This window comes from Columba livia, chromosome 4 (genome assembly GCF_036013475.1).
Source record: "Columba livia isolate bColLiv1 breed racing homer chromosome 4, bColLiv1.pat.W.v2, whole genome shotgun sequence".
NCBI classification, from domain to species: Eukaryota; Metazoa; Chordata; class Aves; order Columbiformes; family Columbidae; genus Columba; species Columba livia.
This window is the reverse complement of record NC_088605.1, coordinates 50,862,565-50,878,051: the sequence shown is the minus strand read 5'-3', so window position 1 is coordinate 50,878,051 and position 15,487 is coordinate 50,862,565. Positions and strand designations below refer to the sequence as shown.

The 15,487-nt window shown below is 42.0% G+C and overlaps 1 protein-coding gene across 2 annotated transcripts in view; it reads left to right on the top strand.

Moving 5' to 3' along the window:
• The first annotated feature begins 92 nt into the window (after positions 1-92).
• LOC102090794 (transmembrane protease serine 11E) overlaps positions 93-15,487 on the top strand; it is a 50,185-nt gene continuing 34,790 nt past the window's right edge. The window contains exons 1-2 of one of the 2 annotated variants that reach the window (XM_065061642.1): positions 93-145; positions 3,386-3,475. The gene's annotated coding sequence lies outside the window, so the exon portion shown is untranslated. Of the gene's footprint in view, positions 418-3,385; positions 3,476-15,487 lie in introns of both variants that reach the window. The other variant, XM_021300405.2, reaches the window with a different exon arrangement.

The window sequence follows — 15,487 nt, the reverse complement described above, 5'->3', positions numbered from 1 at the left end:
GGGGGAGGGGGACGGGGGGGGAGGAAGGGGAGGAGGGGACGGGGGAGAGGGGAGAGGGAGGGGAAGGGGTGGGGGCGGAACAAATGAGTGCTTATAAAAGGTCCCGCGCGGCGGCTGCACTATCGAGGCCGTGGCTGGATCTGAGGTCTGCGTTGTGTTTGCCGCTTCTACGCGGGGGACTCGGTGCAGAGCGCGGCCCCTTGCACACTGTTTGTTGGAAGAGGCGCTGTGGGGCAGGAAAGAGGTTTCCGCTTCCCCTGAGCGTGAGGGAAGCCCCTGTCGCTCGGCGTCCTTGTGCTGTCTCATGAGGCGTCGGAGCTCTTGCCGTGGGGCAGAGCAACTGTGGTCTTCTGTAGTGTTAGGAGTTGCTGTTCCCCAGGTTACCTCGGCTCTGTGAATGGCTGTGGTTCCCATCAGGTGTGCCTGCAGCTTTTTTTTTTTTCTGAAGCATTTTTTTTCTTGCACCTGATGATGTTCAGCTTCTTTCATAATATGTGTGTTAAACACGTGTCTTATAAATTTAAGTATTGTTTTTAAAAGAAATTTGGGATTAGGGCATGAAGGCAGTTTCTGAAGAGGCCTGGCTACTCAGTAGTCCTTCAGTAGTTCATTAGGGCTGTGTGTAACTTGCAGTTATCAACTAAGACCTTGCTTTGTGCACTATGCTTTTTAAAATGCTATTAGCTGGCATGTTATGGCTATAGAAGCTTTAACTGCTTGCAGTTTTTTTAACTGAGGTTGATTAATAGCTGTAAACTAAATGATAATTCTTGCTTAAAGGCTGCAAATGATTGTTAAGAGTTGCCCTGATGGGTGCAGCTGGTGCGCTCAGTGCCTCAAATTTCTTCCTCCAGAACATGGCAGTTCCAGGATGTTTCACTTGTGATGTTTAGTGTGTTTACTTGTGCTTGTAGTATAGCCAGGTTAGTAAAAACATCTAGTCAGCCACTGTTTAGCCTGACTAAAATGTGATAAGGAAGCACTTTTCCACATATCCTTTCCAGTGATGAAGGCTGGAGTGCAAAAGGCTGTCTATAGCTGTGGTTGTCCCTCTCTCTTCAGAAATGGGAAAGCAAAGCCTGAAAAGAAAAATGTCCCCTGATAAATTGGAATATTTCTACAGAGATTATAGAAATTACAGTTCTGTGAAGAGGCCAAAGTGCTGAGTTGATTGTGAAGCTTGCAAAAAGAGATACTTATTCTTCAGAGTTATATTGTTGTCTTGATCTGAATAAAGGTTATTTTTATTGCTGTGCTTCTACAACTGATTCAGCAGTTGCTCATCCCAGGAGTCTTTATTTGTTCTCTGGAGTTTTATCTTGTTAAATATGCAGACTTGACAGTGGTAGTTTTACTGATACTTAACCTCTTGATTCTGTAGTCAAAGACTGTATCTAATCGTGTGTTTCTGTGTTCCTATTGCATCACCTGTGTAAGCTGCTCATGGAGTGAGGTTCCAGTTACTGGAAATCCCACAACAGGTTTATTTAGTGTGTTTTATTCATAAGCAATACTTATATTTTTCAACTTTACTAGAAATTACTCTGTGGTATTGCTTTACAGGCTGTTTTGTTACTGACCAAAAAAAGTGTTCATCTGCCTGTAATCCACTAGATGGTGTAGTTGACATGACTGGAAAGTCAGAAGCAGCTGCAATTGATAACAGTTCATGTAACATCTTGAATTTGCAGATGCCCCAGGACAGCTTTGGAGAATGTTTTACATCCATGTGTTGCCCTTTTGGTGGGTTTCAGGCCTTTCATGTTGCACAAAGTTGAAGTATTGGTAGTATGAGCTTTTAGAACCTTTACCATAGTCTATTTTAGGAGGGAAAAAAAAAGTCTTCCAGTAAGGATAGCTGCTGAAACTTTTCATGAGACTTTAATAGTGCCAGGTAGATAAAGCCATTTCCAGAGGTCTCTTTCAACCTTAACTACTCCTCATTTCTCTTCTTCATTGGCTCTTGGTCAAGAATGATGGGGTAAAAAAGGCTCCTTAGTGCAGCAAAGCCCCTGATAGCAATGCTTTCCCACATAGATTACAATACAGCAAATCCATGCACAGGAGGGGGAAAACAGGACACTAAGCTTGGAAGTGGCTTTCCTTTTAGTTCTTGCTGTGCCAGATATTTGGTAGTGTTGTAGTTTAACCCAAGCTAGCAATACAATCATGGTAGCTGCTCACTCAAGCCCTCCTCCACCCTCCCCCCTGCCCCCAACAGGGGAGAGAATCAAAAGGGAAGGGATTTGGATTGAGATAAACACAGTTTAATAAAATAACAAAATACTAAGACACTACTAGTAAACATATATGTATGTAATAGAAATAAAAGATACTTGACGCAACTCCTCATGAACTCTATCCACACTAAGCAGCCAGTCCCAGGAAGCAGCACCCTGGACCTGAAAAAAGAGGAAAAAGGCAGAAAGGCTGAGAGGCCTCTGCAAAGTGACAAAAAGCCAAATTAAACATCCTGCACTGAACTCCCTTGACTGTATGCCAGAGTGAGTGAGCAGAAGAGCCAACTAGAATGTCCTGACTCTCCTTAAATCTGAAGTATGATGCTAGTGGGATGGGATACTCTTATTGATCATTCTGGATGTCAGTCAAGTTCTGCCGTATCTGTGCCCCCCTTCCTCAATGCCTCTCACCTGTGGGCAGAGTGCTCAGCATGTCCTTGGCTCTCAGACCAGAGCAATTAAAAACATTAACTCTGTGCTAGGGTGTTATCTCTTGTTCTCAAACTAAATCCAAATAATGAGTGTGCTAGCTATGGGGGGAAAAAAGGTTTCTAGCTGCCTGAAGAAAATAAACCCATTTTCAGTCAAGCCAGCACAGCTAGGTATCTTTTTATTTTATGGAACGCATAATTGCTTTGCCTAAACCTGTTTTAACAGGAATGTAGAAGAATTCCCTTGGTGTCTGCAGGATGCCTTTCATAACCCTGTTATGACAGCAGCTTGAAACTTCTCTCTTTAAAATGGTGTTTATAACATCTCGTAGTTAGCCTGTTTGTCCATGCGTTTTTGTGCAAGTGACTGCTGATGGGCGTTCTCTGATGACTGAGTATTAGAGGTGAACCACAGTTGAGGAGTGACCAGGGTGACTGACAATAATCATGCCCTAGGTTAGAGAAGAGTCTTGGGCCTGCTTTTATGTCTAGACCTTCTGCTGTCTGTCAAGGGACTGAGTGAGGATGGTTGCTGACTGCTGAAGAGGCATATTTTAGAATAAAGATTTCTTTGCAGACCTGTTGTAGCCTGTACAACTTGAAACTGTAGAGAACCAAGATGAGGTGGGGATTTCACTTTTTGTAAAGTAGGTTAGCTTATCTAAAATTAAAATGTAAAATACACTGATTCAGAATTTGTTTTCTGGATCGTAGGACAGGACTTTGTTACTGCCCCTGCTTTTCTCAGAAGGCAGACTACTACGAAGCAAATCGGTGGGGAACCGTTCTTGTAGCTGCGTCCTGGTATGTAAGTCTTTACTGATACACCAGTATGTTTGGCTGATGTTACCATGTGTATGATTCCCATAAAGCCTGATACCTTTTAGAATATGTGCATACTAACCCTCGCCTATAACCCTGTAACAGTAAGGTATATGTTAAAGCGAGAATTTCCTCTACCTTGCTCCGATCTACTTAGGCCTACAAGCCTTTCTAAAGCTACTGTACAATGGATGAAACTATTTTGGCTATGTCAGCTGATGGAAGATGTTTGCAATTTAAAAAAATTGTATAGTGACTTTTGAAGAAAGCTGTGGAAGAGTGCTGGGAAACACTTGTTGGCATAGATAGCTGCAAAGTATTATTCGTGTTTGGTTTAATTTCTGATTTGCACCGTAAATAAGCTGCAGGAGGTGCTAGTGCAGAAGGATAGTTTCTGTGTGGCTCCTGTTCCTGCAGTGCATTGGCGGTAGCAGATTCCTGTTGACAAAGTAATTACTGTATTCTGGACTGAGTCTGTGTCAATGCCAAGTACTTCAGGTTGCTGAATTTATGTCTCACAGAGTTACTTCTGTGCAAACTCAAGACTCCCTATAAGTATTACTCCAAAATGTATTTTTAATTAGTAAGGCAATAAAAGAAGATAGAGGATGGAATAAAAAAAAGAAAAAAAAAAGGAAACTAAAATTCTTGGAAGCCATCAAGTTTTTCCCTGTTTCCCCAGGGATATGGGTTTTGCTGCTTTTTCTTGCTGTTGTTCCTGTTGGTAGTGTTGGCTACGTTCTTTCTCTCACTTTTTCTTCCTCCCCGTTCTCCCCTTGGGTAATGTGATTCTCCTGCAGCTAGTGTTAAGGGTGATACCTGTTGTTTGCACTGTGTTTCAAGGAGAGTGAGATTTTTTCTGAGTAAATAAATGAAACCTGAGAAATGCTTTTAGAAGTGCTTATTGTGAGACAGACTGACCCTGGAGAGTTGAATATCCACTTTGGTGACAAGGAAGGACAAAGCTGAGTTTGTTGGTCATCCCATTGATCCTGGTTTTGTGGAGATGCAGGAAGAACCTGCATTTCTTAATAATCACTGCAGTTTTTCCTTGTTTGAGCACTTCCATTTTAAAAAGTTGCAGGATGCAGCTGCCACACACCTCAAATCCTCTAAAGTAGGGTTAGATGATATAGCTGAGGCTGTCAGCATGTTTCTGCTGTGGAATGTGATGACCCCTGTTCTGTTGCTCTTGTCCCTTGCTTTCAGTTGTGCTGCCACCAATTCTCGTAGTCATCACTGTCCTGATTAAAATTGCTAATCTGAAGGAAAACAGATTCATTTCTCTTTCATGAAGAACTTTCTGGAATGCAAGTAGAAATGACTTTTCAAGAGGCAGGACAAACACAGAAAAGGCAACTGTCCCCTTTTGGCAGTAGTGAGTAGTGTTTAGATGCACTTACTCTAGCTGTGACTTGGTACAGCTTTGTGGGTTTTCTGGGTCAGTCTCCTATTGAATCAGGAGGTGGCAGCATCTTGCATTTGTTGCTTATTTTGATCCTGGACCAACGTAGGAAAGTGGCCTACGATGGTTATGACTGAAGGAGAGGAAACACAGGGTCTGACCTATACTGCCGGCATGAAAGCACTGCTTGGCCTAGACAGACCTTGTCTGGAGATGGCAGGATTTGTTCTGGGCTATATTTTAAGTGGCAAATTTTTGCTCCTGTGCTGTGTCTGTTTTCTTGGGAAACAAGTGGGGCTGTAACGTTGCAGTTAAGGTCATCCCTAAGGTGTATTTCTCAGAACTGTTTTTGACATTTGTGTATGCTTGGTCTGAATCCAGCTGGTCATTTGCAGAACTGTTAGAGCTCTTGCCTGAGTCTTATAGAAGCCACAAGGTCCTAAGCAGATACTTCAAGTTAAGCATGGCCTTATGCTCCTTGCTAAATCATGTTACAGTTAGCTCTTGTTATTGCCAATGAACCCTATACTAGGAGCTCAGCCTATATGCTATGCTGCACTAAAGGGATGAGGAAGGTATTTGGTGTTCTCTACTTGCTCCCTTCTGTCTGCTATGATTTAGAGTTGCTGAAAAGTACAGCTCTCTTCTTAGTTGTCATCTCACCGGAAGCATATGAACAACTAATGTAGGGTACAAACTGTCTAGCCCAACTAGGCAGATGTTTAAAGAACAGGCTTGACAAGACTAGGTGTCTATAAGATACTGTTATAGACCCTGTCATTAGCTAGATAGCCCTACCTTAACTTACCCTGAAATAGATGAATAGCACCCTGATGCGAACCAAGGAATTTTTTTGGTCACAAAAATAGTGTCTATTGCTCTGTGTGCAGTAAGTGTTCACACCCACTGGTTTAAAGCTATCTGTGATGGACAGATAGCTTCCAGAAGCGTAATGGGAAGAACACGTCAGGTTTCCCTGGCTCATGCCAGTGTATTTTTCTGTTATGTATTGTCTGAGGAAAAAAATGCAGTTTTTCTTTCTGGTAGTACAGACTGTCAAACAAGAATTGCAAGAGAGGCAGCACTGTGTGCTGCTGAGGTACCGGATTGTAAAGGTCACCTTTTCCAGCTCTCATTGTTGCAGCTGAGTACAGCAAGAGCATCTACATGCTGGCAGTTCTGAACATCTGCTTAGTTTCTGACTGGAAAGAACTGTTCAGGGTTGGAAGTCTGATTAAAGGCTGAATATAATCATTGGGATAATGTTGCTGGGAAGTTATCTTTAGAGAAAGAACGAGGCTTGTGTTTGAGTTTGCAGGGCGTTTTCTGTTAATAAGTAGTTCTTTGGGAGGCCTAACTGAAGCAGAACCCAGTTACCCATCTGTCTTTAGCAGAGTTTCTTGTATCTAACAAGGTGTGAGCATAAATAACTTGTTCTCAATAGGGGCAGTAGCCTCTTTTCCCACCCTTCTTCCCTGTCTGTCCTTTAAAGTTCTTAAAATTTCAGAGCCCATTGGGTTTGTTGGCAGACACTTGTCTGTATTAACGGTCTTTCTTCTAAAAAACGAGGTTCTAAGTAGCAGCTGCTCAGAGGTTCAGACTACTAGAAGCAATATGAGGGGAATTGAAGAGCAGGAAGCAGCTAAGAAAAATGTAATCCATCTCATGATTGTAGAAATGTTTGTTTAGCATGCTTGTCTGTGTTTGAGATAGAGGTTATGTATGTATCCATCTCGTGACCCCAAAAACATTAACCCCAGCAGAATGGAACTGAATTATATGCTGTTCATAAAAAAGAGGCAGCATGCGAATAGACACTAGCAGTTTGTGTGAGGAGTTACTGTTTTATTCTGCACATATAAGCATGTGAATAGTGGTCAAGATGAGACACATATGCATGTTCTACTGTGGCAGGAAATTCCTTTTCTCCTGGTATTGTTCCTTCTGTGCATCTGCAGTCTTTATGGTCAGAGTCTTGGTTGTGAATAAATGTCTTGGTTGAAATTTCAAAAGTCGTGCTGATTTAAAATCTGGCTTACTGTAGTTGATTGGAGATGACTGTGTGCATCACAATTGGCCGGTAAGCTGGTAAGAGCCACTTAAGTGTTTGATGGCTTTTGTTTCTGTGATGGATATAGCTTTTCCCTATGACTTGTTCCCATGGAGCCAGGTTGCCCTGTTTTTAACCTCTCATTCCAGCACCAAAGGAGCTGTTAAGGCTCTGACTCTGTGTGTTGTCATTTCAATGCAGGTTTTGGCTTGTCTCTTGGTTTTGTTCTCTCCTTGTCTTCCAGGTGAATCACTACTGTTATCTCGTATCACACCCTATTTTTTAAACCACAGTGCTCTTCTGTTTCTAGAGGTGCTGTGCTTCATAGCACTGGCATTTAAACTTGCTCTTTCTGTGTCCTGTTCCAATTGGTTCATATTATGTTTAGTTTTTTCTGTGTTGGCTTGCTTATCAAATGGTTGCCAGTGTTGCCCTCATTGGATCCTTGAAATTGTGAATCAGATGGCAAAGCTATGAGGTTTCATAGAAAACAGCAGAGGTACAATAGAATCTAGGGCTGAAAGAGTAATGGTGGGTTTTCAGATTCCTCCTCCACTACATGCATGATCAGCTAAAGTTTAAGTACTCCTGATTGTTTATATAGAGAAGCTTTAGAATATCTGTAACTGAAGCTTGGAAGAACAGGTTGGACAATTAAGTGCTCAGATACCATTAGGGTGGGTATTCTATTGCCTTTGCATTTTAGCATGAGTAGGATTCATACTTTAGTGCTTTGCCTCACCATGAATGTTAAAGGAATGAAACTACATTACCAGGAAGTATCTTGTCTACAGCAGACAAGTGGGAAGAGATGGAATGTTGGAAGGAAAACATTAGACTGAATCAGTGATCAGAATCAGTATTGACAGGATAGCATGTGTTTGAAGCCTTGATCTCACACAGAAGGTTTCAGTATAGCACTGAAAAAGTTTACCTCAATTAAGGTCATCCTTCTCAGTAAACTGTCCATGAATTGGATTCCAGAAATGTCTCTTAATTGGGATGGCACTTTGGCCTGTGTGTATGTCCCTCTAGAATCATTCAAGTTAATAATATTTTAAATTATGTTCTGAAGGGCTTCTGCACATTTAGAACCCTTAAGCTTCTCCTGACTATGCGTGTCAAGGTGTATAATACAATGCAGAATACAATGCATAATACAAGGTGCAGAATACAATGTGCATAACCCCCTCTCCTCCAGTGTGTTTGTGGTTGAGTGCTCCAGCTGGTTCAAATATGTGAGCGAACTCTTAATGACTGAGTCCTGCTGCTGGAAGCTGTGGTGCTAGTTGTGTGACAAGTGTTCCTTTGGGGCTTGATAAGCCTCGCTGATAAGCAGTGATTTTCAGGGAGACAGAACCACCCAACCTTGCCAGAGGTTGCAGGAGGGGTCTTATGCAATTCCTGTGCCTTTGCAGGCTTTGTCCCAAAGAGGAGTTATGGTGGGAGCAGACAATGAACTAGAAGAGATTTGAGATGGAGGCTATCAATGATGGCTCACTCTGGAAAAGCTTAAGCATTTATCTTGGTGTCTCAGTTATTCTCTGGGAGCATCCACCTATCAAGCTTCTTCATACAGCTCTCTGATGAATTTGAAATATTGCTTTTCCTTTCTATCTCAGCCTTGATTCTCTATCAGTTGGCTGTTGGACTGATCTACTTCTGCAGCTTAATTCAAAGAAAAGCAAAAATAAATTTGCTTTGGGAGAAAAAAAGTTTTTATGCAAGGTCATTCTGACAATGCTGGATCACTTAAATCTTAAGGCTTCTGTAGTTTCATTAAAAAGTCTTAAACTGAATTTTTTGAAGCCGTTCTTAATGGCAAACTTCCTATTCTGCTTGTAATGTCTCTAATTTCGAGATGTGACTGCAGGACCTTTTGCTCAGCTTGAGTAACTATCTCCTAGTCTCAAGCCTGACAAGGAGCCTGTGACACTGAGGAAATGGGAACCTTCAGACTGGTTCCTGATCCATGTTTTCACCGCATCTTAGAAGATGGACCTGGCAACTGTCCCTCCTTGGAACAGGCTTTCCTAGGTTTTGAACATGCTGTAGTTCTCAGCTGCTTTTTTTTTTTTTTTTTGCTGTGAGAGCATGTGGGCCCTATTTGTTGGCTCAGCCATCTTGCAGTGCTTATGGGATTGTTTGTGAGAGGTACCAGTATCAGTTCCTGTGTTATCAATCAGATCATGTAACATTCAGATAGTTTAATTTGAGCAGTGAATTCAGAACTCTTAAATGGATGGGATTATGTTGTGTTCACAAAGATGAGCAGTGTGGACCACCTGAAGTTTGGTTTTCCTAAAAGAAAGACGGGAACAGTAGAAGGTCATGAAGCCTACTGCTTAAGACATAATCTCTGCTTGACTGATAAGTGGCAGAAGGGATGCCAAAGCACTGGGCGTGCCCCACTGAAGGGAAGATGCTACAGACTTGAGGAGCAGCTGGCCAGACCTCTTGTGATGGACAGAGAAACTTCCTTGAGGAAGGGATTGTACAGGATTTGCTGCAATCCAGAAACCCACTAGATTGACTGGAATCAAACCTAGGAAAGAAGTCTCTTAAGAGAGACCTCTCTAGAATCTGGTTTATTTTTGTGTTTTGCATAGGCACTTTGATTTTTCTGCTTAAGAATTTAGATTCTAGTAAAGCCTGGTACAGATCCAAACCCTGCTACTTCACTTGTAGTCCGAAAGAAAAATGGAAATACTAGAAGTGGATATAGTTTGATCAGGTCACTTCTAGAATAATGCTGTGGGAGATCCTGTAAGGATATACTTGCTGCTTATTCTTTCTCTTTTCCTCTACTGCTTTGTAATGCAGTCATCTAGGTGCAAGTGGGGAGACCAGAACAGTTGTACATTATAGGTTTAACTAATGTGGTAACTTGTCTTTTGGTAGCCAGTGGCTGTTGTGCAAGGAGTTATATAATTCCTTGGGATATCCTTGTTTTTACAAGCTGCTTGCTGGTCACTTTGGAACATGCTAAGTGAGGGCTTATGCAGTGTAATCTTAGCTGGAGACATATTCCCTGTAGTTACGAGTGATGTCAGCCCAGAACTGGCGTGATTTTAAAGCTGGATAATCAACTGCTTTATACTTTTTCATGAATATTACAAAGCTGTTTGTCACATTTATATCCCACAGCAAGGCAGTAATTGTATAATGTTTAAAAACCCACTGTAAACTCATTACTTTGCATTTTGCTAAATGCCTGTCGCATTTGCGTAGTCTAACTTTGGAAGTGCTGCAGCTTAACCTGGTCTGTAGATGGTTAAGTCGTGTCTCTTGCTTGTCGGAGGAGATGACAAGTGCTTAGTGTTTCAAATAAAAGCACTTTACACTTTCATGTTGTAGACCCCTATTTCAGTTCCTTGTTTAGCAGTTTTGGATGTGATTGATTTCTGTGCCTGCTCTTAATATGAGTGGTATATTTCAAGTAAGCTCAGTGTCAACAGTTCAGCCATTTAAAGCCAGGGAGAATGATCCTATCACCCTGTGGCTCTGTAATCACATTGTAGAAAGATTAAAGGACATCGAAGAGCAGGCAAGCTGTCTTCCCTTTTCCACACAGCTAATGTTACAGTGAGCATTCTCACTGTCTTTGCTCATTTTGAGGCATGAGACTTAAAAATGAGAATGATCAGATTAATCCTTTAGTCCTTACTGGCTCTTAGGAATGATTCTAGGAATGAGATTGTTGAGCTGTGTACATGGTCGAAAGTGTTTCCACACTGACCTTGTTCTGAGACACTAACTTCCAGCTGGGAAACCCAGCCCTACCTTTGACAAGGCAAGCTGGTGGCTGCATATACTGCAGTAAGTAAAGGCAGCCTCTGCAACAGGCTGGGAGAAGGCCAGATGCTGCAGAGGCTGTTCTAGATCAGGACAGTTTCTGACCTTGTTGTGTTTTAACCCGAGCTAGCAATACAGCCATGACAGCTGCTCACTCACCCGCCTCCCCCTCCTGCCCCCCACCGCCACAGGGGAAGGGAAGGGAGAAAGGGAAGGGAGAAACTTGGATTGACATAAACATAGTTTAATATCATAACAAAATACTAATACACTACTAGTAAATATATATATATAAAATAGAAATAAAAGATACTCAAGGCAGTTCCTCATGAACTCTGTCCACAACTGAGCAGCCAGCCCCAGCAAGCAGCACCTGGTCTCCAACAGTGAAAAAAGAGGAAAAAGGCAGAAAGGCCCAGAAGCCTCTGCAGAAGGGCAAAAGACGGACTAAACGTCCCGCACTGAAAATTCACCCAGCTTTGACAAAAAGAGTGAAGAAAGAAAAACAATGCATGCAAGAGAAAGCTCCTGAGAAGCCAGAGAGTGAAAGTGATCAACTCCTTAAATATGGAACATGACGCTAATGGGATGGAATACTCTTATTGATCAGTCTGAATGTCAGTCAAGCTCTGCCCCATCCATGCCTCCCTTCCTTGATGCATCTCACCTGTGGGCAGAGCACTCAGCATGTCCTTGGCTCTCAGACCAGAGCAATTAAAAGCATTAACTCTGTGATGGGGTGTTTTCTCTTGTTCTCAAATTAAGTCCAAATAATGAGCATGCTAGCTATGAAAAAGAAAAGTTTCTAGCTGCATGAAGAAAATTAACCCATTTTCAGTCAAACCAGCACAGACCTAGTGGGATGAGTATGGATTTCCCCCAACTCTTCTGCAGTATGATATTAATATTTCTGTGAGTGTGTCATGCCATCTTAATGAGAAAAATCTGAGAGAAGGCACTTGGCTTTTTCCTCTTGAGAAAGGGGGAGGATTATTCTGACAACAGGTGCTTAGAAATGTTGGCAGGGATATTTGAAAATACAGACTGATTAAAACTAACATACTGTATAGACCCCTGCTACTTTGAAGGCATGTTTGGTTGTTTGCCGCCTTGGTATGTGGACTGCTGAGGTTTTCTAGGCCTCTAGGTTTTTATCCCATTCTGTCTTGAGGTTTAGGTAAGAACCCAATAGAAATTTTGATGCCTGTTGCACTCCTGTTCTTGTGTTTATTGCCATGAGCTGATGGTCTCCATTTGATTTGCCAGCTACCTTGTATGTGAGAAGTAACATCTTGAGAATCAGATCAAGTCTTAGTCTAGCTGCCCTCATAAGTCTCAGTCTTTGGGAGAAGGAGTTTCTGTTCTCACCTCCCTTCTGCTTCTCTTTGAGAGAGTTCTTTGAATGTCTGGGTGAATATTATCAGACCTCAGTCAGGTGGTAATGGAATAATGAATAAAATAAAATTCCGTTCTTTTGACACTAACTTTGGGTAGAACATAGGAGATAATGTATCTCTAAAAAGAGGTTCCAGAATATGAACTTCCCAGGGCTGGTGTGAACAACTTCCCTAACTCTTTGTTTTGAATGCATCTTCTGTCGATATTCCTTTAGTAGTCTGATAGTCTGAGCCTATAGACTTCCTGCTCTGACATGCTGGAAAAGGATTTATTAGTGAGATTGTCTTGATCACATTGTTCTTTGAATTTTTACCTGAACCTTTTTTATGTTTTGTTGGTGTTTTGTGAACCAGAGGTGTTTTTGTCATCTGCAGTTGGGCATATCTCCAGCTTCTTGAAGGGCATTTTCTTAATAGACTCCCTTCCACTTTTCTGTGTTGTCTCTTTCTTCCCTTGTTTCTAAAGCCTGTCTTGTCACAGGAGAATAATCTTGTTCGAGGCTTCCAGCATGGTGACCTTAAACAACCTTCATATTTCCTACAAGAATTTAGCCCGTTTAGCTGTTGAAGCCTGATAGGTGAGACTAAGAATAAATGCAACATGCGCACGCTGCTGTCACTCACAGGACTGGATGTGTGACAGACATTCTGCAGGTAGCATTAAATTGGTTAAACTGCATTCTGGAAGTTGTCTGACCAGCTAAGCTCAGTAGAGGTTGTCAGAGCTGCTCAAGAGGCTGAGGGAATAAATATTGCAGTTAACCTGCAATAGTACTGTGTATGTACTTCTCTTCTTGTTTGAGTTGAGCTACTGTGGTGTGTTTTAGGCTGGTTTAGTTTGGGTGCCAATAGCTACTCAGAGAAAGTTCTGCATGCACATTGGGTACATGCTCTGTCTGTGCAGTCACGGTGTCATGTCTTGAAATGTATTCCTATGGGTTGAGGGGTTTGCCTCCAGCACTGTCGTTTTGTGGATTCTTTCCTGTTTCCTCCTTTGTCAGGAAGAATCAAAGGTTGATTCAGCCTTCCAGCCAGTTTTGCAGCATCGTTGCTGTGTAAAACTACTGCAAAAGATGTCTGTGGGCAACTTTGGCTGGTTCATAAGGGTGTGGAAGGAGTTACTGGTGGCAGCCCATGTGCAAGGTGTCTCTTGGAGGAAACAGGAAGAGTGTGGCTGATATGGCGGTAGAGAATTTGAACAAGGACTGCATTATCTCTGTGTTGGAAAAGAAAAAGTTAAGATCATCTTTTAGGTGCAGATGAGCCTGACAGCATGTTCGAACTGTTTTTTCAGTCATATGAAAGCTTCTCTATGTAACACATAATGATGCTTAAACAAGGAGAAAGAACAATTCTTCCTACTATAAGCTCTGTCAGGGCAACAGTGTGAGCTGTGTCAGTAACAAATGTGGTCTTTCTTAATCCTTTGTGTGGGTCATGGGTTTAAATACCCAGCTAGAGTGGCTGGGGACAGGTAAGCTCAAGGTGGAAGCCATAAAATGCAAAGCTCAGCTGCATTCCCATGGCTTCACCATTTCTGGTGTCTGTTGTGCAGAAGAGGTAGTTCATTAAACATGTGTGTGGTGAAAGCAGGGCTGCAGAATAAAGAAGGGGATACAGGTATTGTACTCACTGAGTTTCCTTGTCCTGCCTCCCTTCCTGCAAGAGGTAGGAAGTACTTGGTTAATGTTAATGCCAAGTACATGTTAATGTATAATTGCAAGCAGCAAACCAATTCTGGTTTTCCTTTCCCTATAGAAGTCGACTGAAGTTTCGGGTGGTCAGAATCTAGGTCCTAGAGAAGCCTCTTTAAACTAAAGCATGTTTTAGTCTTCCATTTCATTTTCATCAGGCTTTTTCTTTACTGCTGTCTAGGTTCAGGCAGTAAGAGTTAGTCCTCTCCATCATGGAGGTGCAACTGAATGTAGTTGGTAATCAAGCTGTCATTTTAAAATCTCCAGTGCACAGAGGAAAAAAGCATGGTTGTCACCAGAAGTGGAGGTACGGAAGGTCAAGGGAGACTGGTCTTCAAGACAGAAAGGTGTTGGAGACATTTGTCTGGAATATAGAACAATGTAATGCGTCCCATTCTGATTGTAGGTTACGGCTACAACAAAGCATGCTCCTTCACTTAACTGTTAGGAATGTCTGATGAAGATCTAGTAGCTTAAATTACATAAATGAGTCTTCACTCCTCACACAATTAAGTTATCCATGTTACTGACAAACTTTACACTTGGAGTAGAGCAAGATGAGCTTACATTTTGTTTAACTGATTATATTTAGATTTCTGTCAGGCCTTGGTAGCGTGTGTGGGAGAATTCTGCCTGTTAGGTTTTTATCTTAAATCTTGTGGCTAGTGACAGACTGCTTCTTCCTGTTACAACAGCAGCTCCACCTCTTTTCAGCATCAATTAGGAGAGATTGCATAAAATTTAAGTAAACTGGTCCTGGGGCTATTTGTGAGGATAACCACAAAGATACGGGACATGGAAGGGAGAGGGGAGGAAAGAAAAGCTACATTTTAACAGGTTTCTTGTTTTTGGACTTTTGTATGTGTGTTTTCCTTCAGGTCAAGGGAAGGGTTTAACAGTGAAATACTGGTAACGTGGCAAAGATGCCGCACCCCAGTGTTGCAGGAAGAATCCTTGGGGACGCCGGAAAAAGAGGTGACCTTTGGATTGCCTTTGTTCAGTGTGGTGCAGCTTAGCTGAGTCATGTTGACTGTATGCTGGTTTCTATCCCATCATGGCACAAAGTGAAATTATTAGCTTAATGTGTTGTAAATCAACTGGAAGTAAGTTCAGGTTACCCTGCAACTGGCAGTTGCAGATAATTGGTAGCCAGCTAACATGTGGTGACTTGACTGTTAGCAGTCATCTCTCTTTAGCTTTTAATCCTTACAGGACCACCTCACACCACTTGTTCTTTGCGATTCTGTTAACTTTTATGGGATTTAAGATGGGTAGCTTTGAAAGAGAAGCTGGTGTGTTCAACCATAGGACTCTCAAAGATGCTAGAAACACAGATAGCTGTTTCTTTCAAAAATCCTTGGAGCTGTTTGTGTAGATGAATAGACATATGTACTACCAGGTGAAAGCTTTCAGTTTTGGTGCAAATTTAGGACAGAATGATGACTTCACAGAGTATCCCACAGGTTGCTTTTGATGTATGGACCCTGCATTATTTAAGGAATAAACAGAACTTTCCTGTGTGGTTGTGTCTAGGAACTAATTTCCCTCCAGCAGTGTTGAAGTTTTAGGGAGGATATTTAGTGTGTTATACCACCAGTGTAATGGAGATTCCTGTGCCTGTACTAGGAAGGGCATTGTCTCCTTTGATTTGAT